General features: G+C 38.9%; 1 protein-coding gene across 3 annotated transcripts in view; it reads left to right on the top strand.

The window, feature by feature from the left end:
* The window catches only part of LOC137448087 (SAM and SH3 domain-containing protein 1-like), a 603,815-nt gene that overhangs the window by 180,922 nt on the left and 400,137 nt on the right, over nucleotides 1-22,756 (top strand). The gene's annotated exons all lie outside the window — the stretch shown is intronic.

Genomic DNA, 22,756 nt, shown 5'->3' with positions numbered 1-22,756 from the left:
CTTTTCCTTCTTTTGCAGTAATTTCAGGTTTCAACATAGTTTAAGAGTTTTTCTCCTTCATTATTTTCTCTAAAAGAATTAAGTGCATTTTTAAAATAAACAGCGGATAAATTATTTATTTCAATTTGACTGTGAAGAGTGAGGATTGTGACTCTCCCCCTCTCCCCTGCAACCCTCCACATTCAACCATTGCAAAAGATACCTGACCTAGGTGTTTAACACCTAGTTTTAGCAACAACTGTGCTGGGAGATTGGCCTGTCATCACTCTGAAGGAGTATTTTGTATCCCATTGAGCAGTTTATAATTATATAGGACTATATAATTATACAGGACTACATAAGTTGCAATATTTGTGAGTGAGAAGGATGCAAAGACTTTATTTCGAAGTTCTCTTTCAGAAATAGCATGATTGTAGGCAATGGGAAGAAGGACACCTGTTCATATTTATTACATATGTCACTACATTCTTCTCATAATACACAGAAATGTGTTTATGCTTAGACATACAGTTTGGAGTAAAGACTACTGCAATAATGACGAAATGCTGAGATTTAAGTGCAGTAATCCATCTCCCCTGTGATGGGTCTAATTTTTATTCAGCTGTGGCATTCTGTGCCATGCTGCTTAACTTTCATTCACTCACAGGTCCGATAGTTGTGAAATCGGCAGATGGTTTGTGATGCTTTGCTAGGAGTGGCTGTATCCATCCCAGTGATGAAAAGACTTGCTGATTTGCTTACCCAAAAAAGGATTAATGACAGGCAGCGAGGACTTTGTTTGAAAAATCCGTGCCCTGTAATTCAACAAAGGAACACAAAAAGTAGACTGGAAATAATCCAGTGTTAGAGCTGCTCTGTAGAGAAGCTTTTTAAAAGCCTTACTGACTCAGCAACTGGACATTTCCTGATCAGATCTGAGCTATCAAGGAAAATGCAGCATCACACTCTTTTCTCAGTCACTCTGTGAGAATGAAGTTCAGGTTTTAAGGTAGGTCAGCAGCAGAACTGAATGGCACATAAAATTTTGGAGAGCTGCCCTCCATGTTTTGCTTCTGTATAAAGTCAGAAATGCATCCTCTGCTACCTGTGTAATTTAAACATTCATAAATTGCTGGGGTTTAATTGGTATAGTCCAGTGCAGAGGAAGACCAACCTATGAGCACTTTAACGTGCTGCTTAGGCTTCTCTAACTCTGAATGTTTTCTAGGAAATTGTAGTTGCAAATTTCATACTATAGTCTACAGTAATAGTAGGCTGTTAAATCTAAAAGTAAATGTCAAGTACACAACACGTAGCCTAATGCAGGGCAAATTCCCTTGGGAATTTGGGATGCTAGTACCTGTACTCAAAACCACTTTTAAAGTGTATGCAATGATCTTGGAATGAGAATCAAGCTACTGTATCAGCATTTCTCAGGCTCATTCTCTTTTCAGCCTAAATTCTTCCTATTTCTTCTGGATTTTCCCAGTGTGGTGGTTTTAGGCCATGCCTTTAAAGTTTACATACAGACTTCAAGCAGAAAAGTAGAAAAATATAAATAAATCACTATTGGGTATAAAAAGGAAAACAAAAGATTATTCTAAACAAATCCATTGGGTAAATATCTGGAATAAGGTGAGCTGTACCATAACAATTCTTCCTTTTTTCTCTTTTCTTGTGATCTTGGCTGTTTTGCTTCACTCAGGAGAGATAATGTGCTTTGGCTGGCCTTGTCTAAGTCTATCCCACACTTCTCTCTCCACTCCTTTCTCCCTTGGGATAGAAGGGGGGGCAGTGGAACAGCTTCCCTGGTGTCTTGACCAGGGGGGTCCTTGTGCTGTTTGCTAGTTGTAAATATTTGTATAATATTGTAAATACTGTATATTTTGTACATATTCATTGCATTCCATCATAGAGTGTAGATTTTGCTTGTAAATACAGCTTCATTTGCTCCTGAGTTGGTCTGGCAAAGTTAATGTTGGGGGGGGAAACTTCAACCCACCACACCCAGCTCTGAGAGGAGGCAGCTCTCTCTCAGTCTTGCCTCTTTGTCAGATAATCAGGGTGCTCCTGTTCAGTGGGGTTCAAATATTCTCAGGCTAGGAATGTCTCTGTCAGCAACTGTGCTAATTACTGAATACTCCACAGAGGTGGGGCATGCATGGCTTTGTCTGCCCAGCATGACCTTGCCACTTCAATCAGTGCAGGCTGCCTTAGTTATTTCTGAGTTATGATTCATCACATACCTACTGACTTTATTTCTTTAGGACCTTTAGGTGGAGGTAGATACATAGAGCTTAGATGACAGATGCCTCTCCACAGACTAAGGTGCTTCTCCATATGCAAAGGAATCTGTCTTGTGGCTAGGAAAGTGAAACCGAGGTGGTTCTTGACTTCTGAAAAGGAAGAACAGGTATAAGAATAATCACTCCAGACTGTAGTAATTGGTGTATGGTGTAATACAGCCACAGTGATGCCACAACTTCTGTATGTCAGCACATTCTTTATATTGGTATCCTTTCTTGGAAATAAATGGCATTCCCTGTATTTTTTTTCTTCATTATATTACCCCAAAATTTGCAAAACTTTAGGTATTATTAAGTACACATTGAACCAGCTCTACTTAAATTTTTGCTTCCAGCCTTTCTTTGTGATACCTCTGCATTTTTAATCTTACCTGTGGGGTCACAGACTTCATCCTGATCAATGTGGTGGCTGTTACTGGGCAAAGGAGAATCACTGTATAAGAGACTAATTTGAAATCTGCTCCCTCTGAATTTTCTGTCCTGTAGTCTGATCAAGAGTTATTCTTTTATCTCAGCTAATCCTTTCAGAGTTGCAACGAGCTTTCCAGCCTTAGATCAGCCACAAACCTTTCTCAAGGTTTAATTTATCTTTTGTCTTACTTTAGATATGACTCTGCAACTATATGCAATGCATTTGCACAATTGGCTCCCTCTGCATGACTGCCAACCAAATATATAAAGGAGACAGGAATCTGCTACTATCAGACCGTTCTCTGAATGTTTTTCTTTTCGCCAACACCCACTCCTTAAAATACAGACTGTGGTTTAGATCTCTTCAGTATATCCAGATGTTTCCATCTTTCCTGCTAACATCTTTTGCTGTAATTTCCTTTCCTCCTGATGCTAGGTGCTGTTCAAAAATCACTTTGGACAGCAGTGCTTGTGGGAGAGACCCTTATTTAGGGTTGCATTTTCAGGCATTTCTGCTTAATGGAGAAAGTGTTCCTTCACAAGATCTTCCTGGGTCTTTGAAAGAATAAGCAGAATTATATAGAACTCCACTGTTCCTATCACATAATATTTGTGATGATATCAGCCAGGTTACTCATCTGGTGCTATTGTCTAAAGTATCTGAGACCCAGCTGGAAAAGGGGTCTTACGGATCAAAGGTAAAATTGTCAAATGTGCCCAAATAACCTAAGATCCTGCCTACAAAGGAGAAAAAAAATACTTAGCACTCTAACTTTCATTGAGAGTACTCCTTTTACATTCTTTTGCATTTTTTTCTCTGCTAGATTTAAGTCCAGGGGGTTTAAATATGCATATTTTCCATATTATCTCAGCATACCCTGGAGACCCTCTATGTAAGCTGGCTTTAATTAGGTTTGTGTTAAAAAGAGACTACCTTTATCTTGGTTGAGCAACTGGATATGTGTTGAATACTTTTAATGTCAGTCTCTCACTTTAAGCATGGGTAAAAATATTCCTCTCAAAAGTCTAATCTTCCTAGGGGCTTATAGAATGATTTTACTTTAAGACTGTGTATAGTCTGTAATGATCAGGTCCTGTTCCTTGGACCAAAGAGTGATACCTTATTTCATCATGCTACTTCTATTGTATAAGGTATAAAAGACTCAACATTTTACTCTTCTGTGCTGAATAAATATTCTCCCTATTAAAAAAATGAATATATTCCCTGGAGCAGGAATACTGTACTCCTAGGTCAGACAGATTGGCACAGGTGAGCAAGTTAAATGCCAGAAAAAATTGAACTATTGTGTTGTGGGGACCTTGAGACAAACAGAGAGGCTGGATTTTACCTCAATTGTTTTCTACAGATTTAGCATTAATAAGCTGTAAGCCATATTAAAATTAAATCTTACTCAAAATTATTGAAGAATGACAAAGGATTATGGAATAAATTCAGACAGCAATTATAGAGATGAATTAAAACGTGGTTTCCTTCAACACTAACAGTGTCTTCTGAATAGACTTTTATATCTTTAAGATGTTTCAAGTAAAACAATGGAAAATGCGTGTGTGCACATAGGCATATCTGTGTGAAGCTGGCAATTCTATACTAGTTTATACTCAAATATGAGACTTAAAAACAATATACATTGCAAAAACTAAGCAAGCACATGAATATTGAAAACATGTCCTAAAATTTATTTTAAAAAACTTAGAAGTACTAGGAGGGGAAAAAAAAACCATATTAGGGGGTAGTATGAGAACCAGCAACCTGGATGAGGGAACAGCGTGCACTGCCAGCAAGTTTGCTGACAACAAAAAAATGGGAGGAGTGGCTGACACAACCAGAAGACTGTGCTGCCATTCAATGTGAGTTGGACAGGCTGGAGAATTGGGCAAGGAGAAATTTAATGAACTACAACAGTGACAAGTGTAGAGTCTTGCACCTGGGAAAGAACAACCCCATGGGTTGGGGTCTGACCTGTTGGAGGGCAGTGAAGGGGAAAGGGACCTGGGGATCCTGGTGGATGGAAGGTTGACCATGAGCCGGAAATGTGCCCTTGTGGACAAGAAGGCCAAGGGCATCCTGGGGTATACGGGAAGAGGTGTAGCTAGTAGGTCAAGAGGAATTCTTCTGCCCCTCTACTCTGCCCTGGTGAGGCTGCATCTTGAATATTGTGCCCAGTTTTGGGCCACTCAATTCAATAAGGCCAGGGAACTGCTCGAGAGAGTTCAGTGCAAAGCCACAAAGATGATGAAGGGAATGGAACATCTTCCTTATGAGGAAAAGTTGAGGGACCTGGGTCTCTTTAAGTTGGAGAAGAGGAGATTGAAGGCTGACATCACTCATGTTTATGAAAATGTGAAGGGTGAGCGTTGGAGGACAGAGCCATGCTGTACTCAGTGGTGTGCAATGATAGAACAAGAGGCAAAAAGTACAAGCTGGAGCATAAGAGGCTCCACATAAACATAAGGAAAAATTTTTTCACTGTGACAGAGCACTGGAACAGGCTGCCCAGGGAGGTTGTGGAGTCTCCTCTAGAGACATTCAAAACCCACCTAGATGCATTCCTGTGTGGCCTACTCTAGGTGATCCTGCTCTGGCAGGAGAGTGGGACTATGTGGTCATTTAAGGTCCATTCCTAACATTCTGTGATTTTGTGATTATCAGTAATAATTATCCCACTGTGTCACACAAAAACTTCAGTGATAAAAGATTGTAGTCATAAATGTAAAGAGGCAAAAGAGCAGTTCACAGTTTAGAGATTAAAAACAGATGGAAGCTAGAAAAATAAAATAATCATATAAAGAAATTAGTTTGAGAAGAAAAAATAAGCTCCTGGCTTTTTTAACTGTATGTCTACTTATTCTATTTCCTGACTGTAATTAAGTGCCAGCTATGTTTTTCTTTATTGTGGCTTCTACATTTATTTTACTTACATAAAGAATGAATATGTCTTGCCACCTGCTTTGTTTGAGAGCCATTTGGACATACAGTTCAGAACAGGTCAGCATACACTAGCACACAGATGTGTTTTTCCATGTGCACAGTATTGCTTTTCCAGATGGAAGTTTGGTTGTGTCTTGCTGGGTTGTTGGTGTATTTGCCAATATTGGCTTTGAACTATGGTCTGTCTTGTACCTCTTTGCAACTGTGTAATGTAATGATGAAAGAGAGAGGAATTCTTTCTTAGCATTGACCTAATTCACTCTGCTTGCTTAATGACATGATAGCTTAATGCGATATCCATATGAAGCTAGTCTGTGCTGACTTCACCTGGGATGGAACCAGCTTTAGGCGACAAAAGGCAGCCAGCCAGATCATTTTTAATATTTTTTTTAATACCATTGAAATTCTTGTGAGCTATCTTCAGCACCCTCCTGCGGTGATGTACTTTTTTCCTAACCTTTTTTCTGTGCCTGAATATATAATATTACAGAAACCCAAGGAACAAACCTACAAAAAACCTCCAGACTTAATTATCCAAAATGGATATTCAGGACTTGAGAATCTGCACTAAATTTGGAAACAATCTCTTTTGAGTGTATTTCAAGACATTGCTTTTCAGTAATTGATGAGAATCAAAAGCTAGAACATCCTGCTCCTTATGAGTGAGAGTCAGGGATGTATTTTTTTGGGAGAAGTTCCAAACACAGATTGAAAGTTAGTAATAGAAAACATTTTTTTTTCTTGTAAATGAGATTCTGATTACAGGTTTGATTAAGTCTGCTTTGGGAAAAGCTAGCTGTGAATGTTTGCCATTGTATGAAATAGCAGATTTGTATGAAACAAGAGATTGGTACTGCAGATGAAGATCAGAGAACTTGTGCAGTGTAGGCATGACAGGTGCATCAACTTCAGCTGAAGACAGTATGAATCTTTGTTTTGTATGCCATCACAGAATGGTAGGGATTAGAAGGGACCTCTGAAGATTATCCAGTCCAAGTCCTCTGCTAGAGCAGAATCATCTAGAATATGATCCTGTGAATCAAGAGGGTGTAATTTTGTCCTGTTTCTAGAATTTAAGTGTTTCTCTCCCTTGCAGGTATAGGTATACCATTTACAATTACAGGAAAGCCAAAAATAGCCTATGATTCTTTGGTTCTTGTTTTCTGGTTTTTCTTTCATGACATTTGCAACCTCAGCAAATCATATCTTTTCAAAATAGTAGTTCTGTCCTCTATTTAAATAATTTTAAAGAGCAGTTATGGCTTTAATCTGATTTGGATGGATCATGAGACTGAAAGATGAATTTTTTTTTTCTGTAAAGAACTACTGTGCGATGGATGAGTTTTAATCGAACAAATGCATCTATTACACAAATTTTCTGGGACAGGTATTCACTGTTTTTTTGCCAAACAGCCACAGAGAAAGTGACTTATGTCATCACAATGTGATATGAAATAGGTTGCCCTGTGTGATTCCTTTGTGAAGGAAATAGGTGGATGATGTTGAAGAAGAGCTTACATCTCCTCACTTGAATTGTTAGCTGTCATAAGGTTTTCTAAAAAGTACTACATAAATCTTACTTTTTGATGATTTCTGAGATTGAATTCAGTTGAGCTGAAGCCTGTATTGCATTGAATCACAATGTGAGTCAAGGACCAAGGGACATGAATAAGAATTAAAGAGATGCAAGAAAATAGCCCTAATAAAAAAGTGCAGCGCTTGGATGTCACAGTTAGATTGAGTCCTGAATTGTCATTGATGGGTTTCTCAATCTTGTCAATAATGATGGTCTCCCAGAGTGCCAGCAAACTGAGAGCAATTTTCTGCAGTAGCTGAACAGATCCTATTAAGATGAAATGTTGTCACAAGACAAATATACAAAAGCTTTTTGCTGGCTTGTGTCTGATGCAAGGAAGAACCCCATCCTTCTCTGCTTGGTGAAGCATAGAGAACTATCCTCAAATCAAGGCTAGGAGAAAGGCTGTTGACACTCTAGAGGAAAGGGATGCCATCCAGAAGGACCTTAGCAGGTTTGGAAGGTGAGCTGGTGCGAACCTCAAAGTCCAACAGAGCCAAGTGCAAGGTCATGCACGTGAATTGGAGCAATCTCAAGCGCAAATACACACTTGGCAGAAAATGAATAGAGATCAATCTTGAGAAGGACTTGGGGGTGTTGGATGACAAGAAGCTAAACATGACCCAACAGTGTGCACTTGCAGCTCAGAAAGGCAACCATATCATAGGCTGCATCGACTTGAAAGAGGCAGAATTAGATTTAGATGCAAGAAAGAAATTTATCACTGTCAGTGTGAAGCATTTGTAGATGGAACAGGTGGCTCAGAGAAGTCATTGATACCCCATCTGTGAAAGCATTTGAAGCCAGGCTGGATGGGGCCTTGAGCAAACTGGTCGAGTGGAAGGTCCCTGCCTATGGCTTTGAGGTTGGAATTAGATGGTCCCTTTCAACCCAAATCATTCTATAAGTATGTGTTGGTGTTTTAGTCACATGCCATTTATTGTGCCTTTTGTAACTAAAATCAAATAAGATTGTGTATATACAGGCTATGTTGAATATGATAAATATAGTTTGAGCATTTATGTGAACATATTATCTACAGTAATGTTTTCCTCATTTATTGCATAGTGGAACAAATGGGGTTTTTGCATGAAGAATAACCTAACTCAGTATGAACATTTGTAGATAGCATTGCATTATGGCTAATGCTATTTTCTGTACATAATTTAAATTTATTTCTTAGAAGTAACCCAGAGTAGTAATATGAGAAGGAGAAGAGAGGGAGTGGGTGACAGAACACCAGAACAGGCTGCCCAGGGGGGTTGTGGAGTCTCCTCTGGAGACATTCAAAACAGGACTGGACATGTTCCTGTGTGACCTACTCTAGGTGATCCTGGCCTGGCAGAGGGCTTGGACTAGATGATCTTTCAAGGTCAGTGTCAACCCCTAACATTTTGTGTAATTCTATGTGTGATTCATCATTTCCAGGTAAATTTGAGAGGGAATTACTTGGAAGGATGTTGGTTTAGGTTTGTGGTTGCTTTTGCCAGTAGTGAAAGAGACATACTAGCAGGTGCTGCATGCAAGCCTATTTCTTAGAATCACAGAATGGTTTAGGTTGGAAGGGACCTTAGAGATTATCTATTCCAACCTCTTCACCATGGGCAGGGATGCCTCTCAACTAGACTTGTTTGCTCAAGGTCTTTTCCAACCTGGCTTTAATCTAGGCATAATTAGCAAATCAGAAAATTTCTTACTTTGGATAATTGAGAGGGATAGTACTTTCAATTTTAAGTGGATAAAGTAAGTAGGGAGTCAGGTGTAGTTGAGGAAAAGTAGAGCAAAAGCTTTAAATCCTTTAGGCACATCATTAACTGAAAATTTGTTTCGAAAAGGCGTTCATTCATCATTGTTGTGTAACTAACTGCAGCCTATAATTCATCACATAAAGCACTCTGGTACCTGAGCAGTGGAAGGTAGTAAAAGTAACATTAGCTTTTTTAAAAGGCATTCTGGGAACTCAGAGTTGATACAGGCCTGTAATCTATGCAGGGGTTAGTCAGAAACAGACAAATCTAATTTTCAGGCTTATTAATAGAAACTGCAGCGAAACCAGAATTAATGGAGACAGGGATAAATATGATGAACATACCTGATGGTTTTTGGAGTGCTTGACACACAAAGTCACTGGAATGCTTCAAAGTTGTTAGCAAGTATGTGGGTAGAGGAGATTGTCAGAATTTCCATGTGGCCTTCAACAAGATTGCTTTCCCAAAAGTTTTAAGGAAGTTGACTAAAGGGTTGCTGCTTATACAGTTCCTTGTATAGATAAGTAGTGTATCAAAAGACAGAAACCAAGGACTAGAACAAGTGTGACCAAGTATGTTGATGATATTAAAATTGGCGTAGTAAAGACAAGATTAATAGTAACAAACTACAAGATGAACTTATAAGAATCAGTGACTTCAGTGAAATGGCAAATGAAATGCAATGTAAATAGGAGGACTGGTAGATGACACGGACAGCTGAAGAAATAGGATACTTTTCAAGTGGGTAGAGGGAGAGATTGCATTTCTGAACTCCTGAGACAAAAAGCTCAAAAGCTTTTTCACTTTATCCTGTCTCAAAAGCTGAGACAGGATAAAGTGAAATGGAGAAGTAAAAATACAAGAAATACATCAGCTAAGGTGATCAAGGTTGCTGGATACCTGTGAACAAAGTACTCACTACTAGAGAATCCCAGAAGCTGCCTGACTTTTAGGATTAACAATATCTCAGTTTCCAATTTATAGTCTCAGGTGACTTTTCAGACCGCTAACAAAATTAATACTTCCAAACATATTTCAGGTGTATTCGATTAATTAGATTGGAAAAAAAAAATTCCAAAAAGTTTTAAGGTTTCTTCCTTCTGATCATGACAAAATTCTTTACAACTTTACAAGTGCACACTCAGAAGAAGAAAAAAAAGCATGATGACTTTTCTTCCTTTTACTTTTTCATTTCCTGTTAATTCAATGGAAATAAGTAACTGAAATTTTCATATCATAACACGTCTGGCAGGGCTTTAAACAATAAGAAGTGCTTGTTGTGTAATGTTGCTTATAAATGTCTTCTAAGATTGTTTTGAGTCCTTCAGTAATTTAAGTTACAGCTTAGGCAGGCAGTAAATATATACTCCACTAATCAATTTGAGATGAGCATTTGGAGAGAGCTGTACATATTTAAGTGTTGTTAATATATCCTTTAGCCTGCAGGTGTACAACATATGAAAAAACCAGAATATAGCAGGTGGGAATACTAAAGACCTCTGAAGTTGATAAAACTCATGGCTGTTCATCCTGAAAAAATGTGATTTCAACTACTGTTAAATCTGATTTCATTATATATTGCCTCAATCAATAATTTGCTTGTTTATGATGCTTAGATTTGTTAATGCTGGTTCTGCCATTTGTAATGGATGCAGGTAGCCTTGTAGAACCTCATGAGATTCCCCTGGTCCCACTTCTCTAGCTTGTCCAGGTCTCTCTGGATGGCATCCTGCCCCTCAGGCATACTGACTGCACCATTCTGCGTGGTGTTATCTTCAAAATTGCTCATCAGTCCCAGTGTCTATATTATTGATGAAGATATTAAACAGCACTGGTCCTAGTATGAACCCCTGAGGGACATACAATACATTGTATGTGCACAGTTTAGGAATAGGTGTGCACATATGCTGTTTCCAAGTGGGAATATCCTTGGCTTTCATGGTTGTAATAATTCACACAGTCTGCTGGGAACTGGGAGATGGTTACTTCTTTTGTCATGTGTATGATGGTACTGGAAGGTAACTGTTATACTTCCAGGGAATCTGTAAGGCAAATGATGAATGTCTTATATTATAGAAATACCTAAACATATTTTTTCTTTCCTCTTTTATAATTTTCCATATTCCAAATCTATTTCCTCCACCTCAGAAATAACATTTGTAAAGATTGCCTGTAAGACGTTGGTAATTTTCAACTAGTTTTTCCCTTGTAAGATTTTTACCTGAACATGGTCAATTAGCTGAACAGACTCAGGCAACATCTGTTTCTCCAGAGCTGCTAATATTGATTTGCCTTTCAGGCATAGGATGGGGTGGGATGAGATAGAGGCACTGGGAGAGGATAAGGGGAAAAAAAAAAAACCCAAAAGCTGCTTATCTGATTAGTTTACAACCATTTTCTTGATATTATTAATTGGTTTTGAGAGTTGTCCCTGAAATTTCTTGAGTTTATGAAAAGAATTTTTGGATTATGGAAGCTAAATACACGTGAAATGCTCTCAGGTCAACCTAACACTGCCGCAAAGTTGTTACTTTTGCTTAATACTCTTTTCTTGAGCCCAAGGATTTCATTAGTACATGTTGTTGTAACATCATTATGGAAGTTCATGTTCTCACTGGATCTTTTTCAGCTTTATCATTTTCTTTTGGCTTGGCCAGTATGCTTGATTCCTAGGTGTGCTTGCCCTCTCAGTAATTGGTTTCTATACACAGCTTCCTTCTCCAGATCAATTTGCAAACAATGCTTGTGTAATTTGAAAATGTCAGGAATACTTTTTTTTTTTTTTTTGCAGCTACAACTAGATTATTTTCTATAATATTTAATGAGATTGTCTCTAGTACTCAGTGTTGCAAAACCAAACTTGGAGCCTTCTGAGAATAATTTAGTATTAGATAATTTTAGATCACTTAGTATTCTGAATGTATGCTCTAGTGGTATTGTGCATTGTCACATTATTTTGTAATTAGTAGATAATGTTGTTCTAACTGAGCCAACAGAATATTCTAAGAATATCTCAACATCATATTTCCCAATTTTTAACCGCCTAAAACACTGTAACTAAATATGTCTGCCAAGGCTTTCATTATGTAACCCAGAATGTAATGTATAATTGTATTCCCATCCTCTAGAAACCAATTATTTGAATACCTGAGCCTCATTGCATGTTATGAAGTTTTACCATTTCCATCTATAATTGAAAATTTTACTATTGCTAAGTCTTCTCTTGTTACTGTGTTTTAAAGCCTCTTTCATAGTGGCTGTATACCTGCCATCTGTGATTGGATTCTGATTGATCTTAGATCTCATCTCCATTTTTTAATAATATCCATCACATTGGTAATGAATAGCTAAATAATTTCTCCCTTATTTTATCATTCTTCATACCAGGTTCTCTGGTATAGATACAGCATTAGCTAGAGCCCTTAGGGAGTCATGGGGAGCCCTTGGAATGAATCCTGTGATTTGTTCCTGTTCAGTGTCTATAATTGTGTTTGAATAAATCACAGAATCACAGAAACATTCAAGTTGGCAAAGACCCTCAGGAAAGACCCTCACTAAGTCCTACCTATGACCCTACTCTACAAACTTTACCCCTAAAACCATATGCCCAAGCACCACATCCAAACAACCTTTGAACACATCCAGGGTTGGTGATTCAACTACCTCTCTGTGCAGCACATTCAATGCATGACCATGCTTTCTGTGAAAATTTTTATCCTAATGTCCAGTCTAAACCTACCCAGTCACAGCTTGAGGCCATTCCCTCTTGTTCTGCACTAATTACCTGTGAGAAAAGACCAGCCTCGCCACAACAGCTTTTCAGGTAGTTGTAGAGAACAATGAGGTCTCCCCTCAGCATCCTGTTTTCCAAACTAAACAGCCCCAGCTCCTTCAGTTGCTCTTCATAAGATTTATTCTCCAGGCCCTTCACCAGCTTCCTCGCCCTCCTCTGCACTCGCTCCAGCACCTTGACATCTCTCCTGTATTGAAGTTCCCAAAGCTGGACACAATACTCAAGGTGTGGCCTCACCAGAGCTGAGTACAAGGGGACAATCACCTCCCTGCTTCTACTGGACACCGCATTTCTAATACGGGCCAGGATGACATTGGCTTTCTTGGCCACCTGCTTGTTCATATTCAGTTGCTTGTTGATTAGAACCCCAAGGTCCCTTTCTGCCAGACAGCTCTCTAGCTACACTTCCCCAAGCCTGTAGCATTGCTTGGAGTTGTTGTGACCCAAGTGCAGGACCTGGTATTTGGCCTTGTTGAAGCTCATCCCAATCTATTCAAGTCCCTCTGTAGAGCCTCCCTACCCTGGTGCAGATCAACACTCCCACCTAACTTGGTGTCATCTGTGAACTTACTGATGACATGCTCTATGTCTTCATCAAGGTCATCAATAAAGGTGTTAAACAGAAGTGGTCCCAACACTGAGCCCTGAGGAACACCATTTGTGACTGGCTGCCAGCTGGAAGCTGCAGAAGTTCTACACAGAGAAAGTGATTGCCCATTGGAATGGGCTGCCCAGGGAAGTAGTGGAGTCACCATCATTGGAGGTGTTCAGAAGGAGACTTGACAGGGTGCTTGGTTGCATGGGTTAGTTGATTAGGTGGTGTTGGATGATAGGTTGGACGCGATGATCTTGAAGGTCCCTTCCAACCTAGTCTAGTCTAGTCTAGTCTAACTCCATTGAATAGAATAGAATTAACCAGGTTGGAAGAGACCTTTGAGATCATGGAGTCCAACCTAACTCTCTTTGGGCCTGTTCATCCAGCCAGTGCTTTATCCAGCAGAGTGTGTGCTCATCCAAGCCACAAGCAGACAGTTTGTCCACGAGAATTCTATGGGGAACAGTGTCAAAGGCTTTCTGAAAGTCTAGGTAGACAATATCCACAACCTTTCCCGCATCCAGTAGTCAGGTCATCCTGTCAAAAAAGGAGATCAGGTTAATCAAGCAGGACCTGCCCTTCATAAAGTCATGCTAACTGGGCCTGATCCCCTGGTTGTTCTCTATATGATGTGTAATAGTGCTTGAGATGATCTGTTTCATAACCTTCCCTGGTACCAAGGTCAGAGTGACAGGTCTATAGTTGCCTGGATCCTCCTTTCTTCCTTTCTTGTAAACAGCTGTTACATTTGCTATTCTCCAGTCCACTGGGACAAGACTGAAGACCTATTACTATGGAGGCTGTGTTTTTTCCAACATAAATGGGATACCTCTCCAACCTGCTGTGACAAATTTCCTGCACAGTCATGTCCTTGAATCATAAGCAGTCAGTGAAGTATGGTTGCAGGAGGCAATTCTGGGAAAGAAACCAGTGGGATAACTAACTTTTAGATGGACAAATCAAGCAATAAAACTGTAAATCTGATCCAACAATCATGTTAATTCTCAAAGTTACATGTATTGAACTTGCCACAGGATCTTGGTCTTGAAAAAGTACAACACTGTAGTACTGATTTTAAATTGTAGAAGAATTGTCCTTCTAAATTAGATAGTCTTCTAATGTTTAATAGATAATTAATAAAAACCTATCTCTGTTTATTTTAAAAGGTGGTGAATGCCTTCAGAGTGAGATGTTTGTATTTTGTGCACAAAGCCACACCTCTTAGGTATCTAAGTATAGATTTAGGAGTTTTATCTTTAGGCACTACTGTAAAGAAAATTCTGAGTACTCTTCAGGACAAACATCTCTGTCTTGGATAAGTGAAATTAATAAAACTAATAAGATATAGAAGGAAAGTAGAGCTACTGTCTTAGTTGCAAAATGCAATTGCATACATTTTTGTTATGTTCTAAAAAATTAACTTTTTTTATAAATACCAGAAATTATTGGATAGTTATTTGTTCTTATTTTATGAAATTCTAGAGAACTCCAAGGAAGAGGTTTAACTCAGGATCCAGTCTCAATAAATTCTATTTTGATATGGGTTCTTTATTGAATCCCATTGGGAAAAGAAGGATTGAAAATCAGGTTTTACTTTAGTACAAATAATAGAATCATTAGAGTTGGAAGGGATATAATGTAACTGGCAAGAAAGAAGGGCTCTCAAAAAGATAGACTCAACAGAAAATAAAGTATTAACTACTGAGTACAAGACCACCACATTGTTTTCAGTACAGTTTATTTGGGATAGGTGATTATTGTGGAAAGTAACTTTAAAAGTGCAATCTGACTTGAACTTCTAATACAATCTTTTTATAGAAATGGATATCTTTCAAATGCTCCTTTATTTTTATATGTGCTCCCCAAAACTATTTGCCTACTAGGCCATAAAATTCTTTAAAAGTGGCATTGTAGATTGTTAGTGTCATAGCTATTATTAATTATTTAGACATCTGTATGATCTTATTTCCATCTGAATAATTGGTAACAGTTCCTTGTGCTTATTCCTGTTAGCTCACACATAAAAACTGTGCTACATTAGTGCCTCAGAGGAAATGCCAATATGGTTCTCCTAGGGGTATTATAATATACGGGTGGCAGTGAGTACATTTTTGCATTCCTCTAGTTTTCTTTCAGCCAAGCAGTTGCTGAACTCTTTCCATCATGCAGGACAATTTAGTTTTGTTTAATAGCATACATAATCTCCTAGCACCCTGATTCCTACATCTTGGATCAGATAGCATGCAAAACAGCTTAAACTAGTAGAATGATTGTCAAGAGATCAGAATGGCAAACTGTTAAGGCTATAGGAGGGGGAGGAAGGATGAAGTGGAACATAAACTGATCTCATGATCATGTATGACACATGAAAGTCATAGTTTGGACCTTTGGTCCTTCAGAATTAGCAGAATTTTAGCTAAACCAGAGAAAATTAAAAATTCTGAATAGGATATTTGTGTGCATTGGAATGTGCTGCCCGGGTAGGTGGTGGAGTCACCATCATTGGAGGTGTTCAGGAGGAGACTTGATGGGGTGCTTGGTGCCATGGTTTAGTTGATTAGGTGGGTTGGATTGGTGGATAGGTTGGATGCAATGATCTCGAAGGTCTCTTCCAACCTGTTTCGGTTCGGTTCTATTCTATTCTATTCTATTCTATATATTTGTCATTTGTGCAGCTGGATTGGCTATTGAGCACTTGGTCAGTGAGCTGCACCCCGATTGCTGGGCTTCCAGTCTATCTTTCTGCCTATGTTCAGCCTTGCTAATAGTCACAGGCATAGCAAACATGATAAATGCTTTGTAATTTGTTCTCTGGTTTACAGAGCCTTTAACCTGGGAAAGGGTGTTATGTAAAGGGAAGGAGTTCTTTGCCCTGTCATAAAAATTGAAAGTTGTCTCAGCATGACTGTAAAAAATTACTAAGAATATGATGAAGAAAGATATAATCTGTGTGGAAACAGAGTGGTTTACCTGTGATGTTTCAGTAGCAGAGTAGTTGTACCAACTCTTTGAAAGCTTTACCAGCTTCTATATTAGATTGCATAAAATGGATCTAATATTATAGACTCTAGTACTGTGGTTAGTTTTATACAGCATTTTCATTTTCATCTTCATTTCAAGAGATATAGACCAGCATTTTCATGAACAGATATAGACCACAAGCTCTGGAGAAATTCTGTGTGGTTATTGCTTTGTAAAGCACTAGGGAATCAATAGCAAAAATGTTGTAAATTGAGATGTTCATCTGTTTTTACATGTTAACAAAAAGCAGCTATCACTTCTTCTGAGTCAGTGCCATTGTAAGAATTGACAAGCTTGCTCCCAAGACTTTGCTTTAAGCAATTATGCAGCATACACAACTATGTGTGTGTGGGCTGCCTCCCTACACTACTTTGTAAGAGCAAAGCAAGTATCCTTTCCATTCTTTGCCATATCAGTGGAAAATAAACATCTGGCTATCTGTCTCTTCAGAAAGTGTAAAGTACAACTTCTGAGAGTGTCTACATACCTAGAGCATTATTTTGTCAGAGAAATAATGCTTCATTGAAGAAAAAAAGGCAAGAAAACTTTAAAATCATAGTGTACAGCAATAACATCTGGTTTAAAGAGTGTTAAGAGCCAACAACTCAATGTCAATTTGGTCTGACTTTACGGTATTACTTGCTTGATTATGGCTCATGCTGGGGGAGCTGAGCTTTTCAATATCATCCAAAGCCCCTGAGAACGATTCAAACCAGCTGGTATTCTCTATATTACATAATTACGAAGCACACTGTGCCATTTGGCATACTGAAGAGGCACTGGGGGCCCACTTCTCAAAATATTTACAGCCTTTTATTCTCCTCTAAACAATCATTTGCATAGTAAAAGTGATATACAGCACACCAACATACGGGTTTACTTTATTTTCACTTTCGACTTACCTAGAAGTGGCTGTGTTTAGCAATGAGTAGGCAGAAGGGAGATGGAGCTGGCAGGGATAAAAGCTGTAATGTTTCCAGGAAAAGCTTTATGTTGACTTGGTCAGTGAAAGATGACAAATCTTGCAAAGAAAACCTGAAAGATGCATAAAAGTTTGTTTGCCTATGTGAAAGCATAACATGAACCATCTCTCCTGGAAGCAAAGAATCTAAAAGCCAGGAAAAGTTGGAAGCAAGCACAATGGTTGACAGGGCTGTTCCTGTGCAGATGAGATGCTGTGTGTGCTTCTTAGTAAGAGGAGTGTGGTGTGTCTATGAATCTGTCTTTGTTTTCAGTGACATATTATGAATCATAAGATCAGCCTCTTCCTAAGACAAAGTAGCTAAAACCGTATTTTATCAAACATGAACAAAAAGTCATGGAAGTTATCAATAGCTGAGATGCCAGGAAAAAAGAGGGGAAAGGAAAGAGAAAAGAAAGAAAAAAGGATAAATTTCCCTACCACACCAATAAAACACACTTACACAGACACAACTCTTGAAATACAAACTTGCCATTATGCTGTGTGTGTGGGAGGCATTTCATAATGTAGCTAAAATCTTTCAAAGCCCAAAATGCTTCTCAAGTTTTCTCTTATTAAACTCATGTTTGTCAAAAGGAATCACATAGAGCAGCATTAAATAATAGATTAATGAATTTTTAAAGGCTGTCCTGCTGTGTAGTGCAGATTTTCTCTCTTTTGTTTTGGTTTTAATTAAGAGATCAGTTAAAGTTATGTTGTGTTTAGGGCTAAACCTCAAATCCTTTGTCTCTTCATGCGCAAAGCTTCAAGCCTGATTTGAACCAAACTTTTACATCTTATAAAATTGGCTTAGGTAGGGAAAAATTATTAACTGAAAGTGAGCATAGGCAAATTATTATCTGCATTATAGGGAGCCTGGTATACATATTGTCCGGGATCTGAATGGTTGATGCAAACAGGTATGATTAGTCGTAAATCTCTGCACCTCTGCAGGGGTTGTTATCATTCAGTTTCCACACAGCAAGGGTTACTGACACTATTTTTTGGTGCTTGTTTGTTACCCACTTTCAAGATGTTTTATGTGTTGCAGAATTTGGACTGTAAGTGAAAGTATTATAAGTGCAGAATCAAAATAAGAAATGTAATGGCAGACTGAATGGACCATTTCAAGTGGTTTAGTGAGCAGAATGACACAATTATGGCAGGTGCCACTGCGTAGCTAAACCTTACTGAATTCTGTAAACCTTACTGAATTCTGAACTACTTTTTGCCATCTGGTCCACTGCAGAATTTGACTGAGTGCCAGGGATTTTCACAGCTGACTTCCAAAACCTGTACAAGAGATAGGCAAAGAAAGGATACTCCTGTCACGCAGAACAAGGAGGTAAACACCTTCACCATACAATGACATGTTAGATAATCAGACATAAACAGACCACTGAAGTATGTCTTAATTAGTCATACCAACAGAGTACCACAGGAGATGATAAAAAAATTACCTTAGGCCTGCTGGACAGCTGGAGATGAACTTGCCTATTACCTTAGTTTCCCCAAGAAAATATCAGATTGCATTGGCATTTGCATTAATTTCTCCAAGAAAATAGCAGATTGCATTTGCTATTTGCAGATTGCCTTGCCTTGCTGCTGAACAGAGACAACATCCTGAAGGAGAAAATAGATTAATTTGCCTTACCTCCATCCCTGAAGGGTGATGGAACGGCTTATTCTTGGCACCATCTTGAAGCATGTTGAGAAAAAGAGGCTTATCATGAGTAGTCCACATGGATTCACCAAGGGAAGTCATTCTTGACTAATCTGATGCACTTTTATGACAGGATAATTGAGGGATAGACAAGGGGAGGGCAGTGAATGGGTCTTCCTTGACTTCAGCAAGGCTTTCTACACTGAGCTGAGTGGGGAGAAATATAATCACAGTATCACAGTTTAGCCAAGGTTGGAAGAGACCTTGAGCATCATCGAGTACAACCTGTCACCACAGACCTCATGACTAGACCATGGCACCAAGTACCATGTCCAATCTCCTCTTGAACACCTCCAGGGATGGTGACTCCACCACCTCCCCGGGCAGCGCATTCCAATGACGAATGACTCTCTCGGTGAAGAACTTCCTCCTCACCTCGAGCCTAAACTTCCCCTAGCGCAGCTTGAGACTGTGTCCCCTTGTTCTGGTGCTGGTTGCCTGGGAGAAGAGACCAACCCCTTCCTGGCTACAACCACCCTTCAGGTAGTTGTAGAGGGCAATGAGGTCACCCCTGAGCCTCCTCTTCTCCAGGCTAAACAATCCCAGTTCCCTCAGCCTCTCCTCACAGGGCTTGTCCTCCAAATCCCTCACCAACTTTGTTGCCCTTCTCTGGACACGATCAAGCAGGTCAACATCTTTCCAAACCTGACCGGCCCAGAACTGGACACAGGATTCAAGGTGTGACCTAACCAGTGCTGAGTACAGGGGCAGAATGACCTCCCTGCTTCTGCTGGCCACACTGTGCCTGATACAGGCCAGGATGCCATTGGCCTTCTTGGCCACCTGGGCACACTGCAGGCTCATGTTCAGCCTACTATTGACCAGTACCCCCAGGTCCCTTTCTGCCTGGCTGCTCTCCAGCCACTCTGACCCCAGCCTGTAGCACTGCGTGGGGTTGTTATGGCCAATGTGCAGAACCCAGCACTTGGATGTGTTAAATCTCATGCCGTTGGATTCTGCCCATCTGCCCAGCCTGTCAAGGTCTCTCTGCAGAGCTCTCCTACCCTCTAAAAGATTAACACCTGCCCCCAGCTTGGTGTCATCTACAAATTTGCTGATGACTGTCTCAATCTCCTCATTCAGATCATCAGTAAAGATATTGAACAGGATGGGGCCCAGGCGTGGAGTTAGTACAGGCAAATATGAAATACATGCTACTATAGACTAGTTTAGTTCTTGGGTCTTTCAGACTAAGAATTTATTTTCAGAAAGAAATAAGCTGGTGTATATCCTAGTACCCGTTATCCTAATAACAGCCACCAAGGCATTGAATGAAATCCAGGCTTTTTATTGTTGTTATTGTGTCTTTTCCATAAGTCATTTTTAGGCTTTTCTGAACATTTAGCTGTCCTAAGCATAACACAGGTTTAGCCACCCACTTAAGTGAAGTGCAAGCTTTTGTCAGGCATCCAGTCTTCTGAACAAAACAAATGTTTGTTATGTCCTAACATATTTTAGTACCCTTTTTACTTTTCTAATTACTCAAAATCTAGCCCTGTCTTGCATGATGGTGTAAATGCTAGGGTTTTAGATCCGTTAGGGAAGAAAGCTGCAATGTGGGGCAGTAACACTCCTGCACTTTTGATAATTTATTCAGAAACAGCAGAAACTGTCTGCATGGAAGCTCACTGAACCTCCAGTGACACTATTCCCCTTTCTAATCCAGACAAATAGTATTCCCAGTCTGTAATACATGCCTGAGAAGTGCCCCAGGAAGGTGAACAATTATGTCCGTATGTATTATGTCCATACAGAAAGGCAAGTCTGGATAATGATGTATCTGGTAAAATTTATGTTATTTCAATACCACCCATTTTAACACAATGCTAGCTTTTTCAAAAGCTATGCACTGGAACATCCTATTAGCATATATATTTTTTAACAAAAATACCATTTGAATTTGTATTTTGAGGCTGAGTTTGGAAGTCTGCAGAGGCAGAAGCTTGGAGATTTCAGCTATGTACTACTTTCCATATACTGTCTGCTCTTTCTATTTGTGAAATTTAAGAAGAAGAAGGAGGGGCATGAGAATCATTGACATAATCAAATCTGGTAAAACAGATGATGGATTTAATGGAATTCCTCTGGAGCCTCAAAGTAAAATCCATAAATCAGCTATGAATTAATCAGCAAAAGTTTACCTACACGGATTTCAAATTTGTTGCCGTAGCACACAACCTGTTAAGAAAACTTCAGTCTGTGTAACAACACTTCAAAGTAAAAGTCTAATTTATACTAATAAAATAGATCTCTCAAAGAATGCTGTACACAGATCTCTAACCAGGCAATGTGGCCTGATTCCTTGTGGCTTCCTTGTGGCTGGAAGGATGTTGTGAATTGAACACCCACCTTCCTGAGTGGGCTCTGGTCTGAACACCAAAGAGATATGGGCTTTACCTTTCACCCTGACACTTCAAACACACATGCATGTGGATGAAAAGAGGATATTTGGTAGGAGTCTAGTTTAAAAAAGATTTTTCTCCCCTTGCTTGTAGGTTTTGCTCAACAATTAATGAAGCTTTCAACTAGACAGTCTTTCTCTTTGTCACAACTCCAAAATATTATTCCTTTGCATTCTAACATCTTTTAGCACCTCTCTTATCTCTCCATCTACTTTAATGTGGCAGTGACACCTGGTTCTATCCTGTGTTGTTTAAGAAAACTGGAAAAAGCAGTTGTAGCTCAAAGCCTGTCTGATTGGGATAGATAGACCTTGCTGTAGTTACTCAAGGCTGACGGAAACTATTTTTTTTTTCCTCACAAACCTAATATATTTTACAGTCTCTTCTGTGTTGTAATCTGGTGCTCAAACAGAAGCTTCAATAAAAAGTAGCCATAATCACCTTTAATCATACAGGTGGAGTGGTTAGTGAATTGCATGTAGAAAAGACAACACACTTCTCCAAACCTACGCAAAATAGTTGCTGCTTTGTTCTTTGCTAAGTTAAAATCCATTTTAAGCTAGCAGATTCAATAGTCTGTGTGGTGCTATTACACAATTTAATGATTGTATTCAATACCATTATTAATAGAGTTCAACAAAAAGAGCAGTGTTTTGGAAAAGTGATAATATCCCTTCTGACAGCTCAAATAAGACAGTAACCATTATTCTATTGAATATGTGTCATATCCTGGTATGATTAACTTTAATTCATGTTGAAAAGACTTTTCACCTGTTTCAAGAGAATAGGTTTTTCACACATGGATCAATTTCTTTTACTGCTTTTAATAATGACATTTATCTAGTACTAATTTTTCTCCTTTGCAAAAAAGTGCATAGTAAATTTTGTGTGTGTGTATATTAACTCATATTGCCTAATTTCTTAACTCTCTAGAGCTACACTTTTTGAATCTCTGCATCTTGCAACAGGAAAAGAACTTTTGTTGTGCACAATTAATGTTGAGGTATTCAAGGTGGATAATGCAGATTACGTTCTTCTGAATGGTATTGGTGCAACTTTTTAAACATTGATCTAGATGCCATTGATATAAATCATACCTGAACCCTTCTTTACAGAAAGGTTCGAAGAAGCATCACTTTAAACTGTGCCATAAACCATTCAGTTGAAAGTGGTACCTTTTTAACATGCATGGCAGCTAGCATTTTGGCACTTGAAAAAAAAAAAAAAAAAAGGAAAAAACCTGTAAAGCTTAATGAAGCAAATGCATCAATTAGGTAATTAGCTTAAAAAG

This window comes from Melanerpes formicivorus, unplaced genomic scaffold (assembly GCF_026170545.1).
Source record: "Melanerpes formicivorus ecotype bairdi unplaced genomic scaffold, bMelFor1.0.p_v2 SCAF_2, whole genome shotgun sequence".
Lineage (NCBI taxonomy): Eukaryota > Metazoa > Chordata > Aves > Piciformes > Picidae > Melanerpes > Melanerpes formicivorus.
The sequence above is the reverse complement of the archived record's forward strand: the minus strand, read 5'-3'. Positions and strand labels throughout refer to the sequence as shown.